General features: G+C 59.5%; 1 pseudogene; it reads left to right on the top strand.

Annotated features, from left to right (window-relative positions):
• Window positions 1–95: 95 nt before the first annotated feature.
• Window positions 96–758, top strand: LOC102773820 (annotated as a pseudogene).
• The last annotated feature ends 46 nt before the right edge of the window (window positions 759–804 follow it).

An 804-nucleotide genomic window follows, 5' to 3' on the forward strand; every position in this document is an offset into this window, starting at 1 on the left:
CTATATTACTAGTATTTAATTTAAAAAAAATGGTCCAGCGGCTGCGGGGGCGGCAGCAGCAGTGGCGGATACCACTGGCAGGCAGTGACTAGGAGTGCGCGGTGGCTGGACTGGCCCATGGCGCCCACTGCTGCCTGTGCCTACTTCTGCTGCTCCTGCTGCCGCTGCCGCCGCCTGCACCGCTGCCCTTATCGCGCGCTGAGGACGCCTCTAGAGCCAACTGGGACCGCTCCAGTCTACTGGAACCGCAGCAACCCCAGGTTCCACTCCGGTGTGGGGGACGACCTGGGGACTGCACGGTGGATTGAGCATCAGTGACTCCCTGGACATCTATTGCCCACACTACGGGGCGCCGCTGCCTTCAGCTGAGCGCATGGAGCACTATGTGCTGTACATAGTCAATGGCGAGGGCCACGCATCCTGCGACCACAGACAGCGCTGCTTCAAGCGCTGGGAGTGCAACGGGCCCGCAGCGCCCGAGGGCCGATCAAGTTCTCCGAGAAGTTCCAACTCTTCACGCCCTTCTCGCTGGGCTTCGAGTTCCGCCCGGGCCACGAGTATTACTACATCTCTGCCACACCACCCAGTGCTGTTGACCGGCCCTGTCTTTGGCTAAGGTTTATGTGCGGCCAACCAACGAGACCATGTATGAGGCCCCTGAGCCCATCTTCACCAGCAATAATTCGTGTAGTAGTCTGAGCAGCCGCCAGCTCTTCCTCAGCACTGTCCCGGTACTCTGGACCCTTTTGGGCTCCTAGTTCTGGCCTACATGATGACCAAATCCAAGACCAAATAGAGAAGCCT

The sequence above is a fragment of the Myotis davidii genome, unplaced genomic scaffold (genome assembly GCF_000327345.1).
Source record: "Myotis davidii unplaced genomic scaffold, ASM32734v1 Scaffold7741, whole genome shotgun sequence".
Lineage (NCBI taxonomy): Eukaryota > Metazoa > Chordata > Mammalia > Chiroptera > Vespertilionidae > Myotis > Myotis davidii.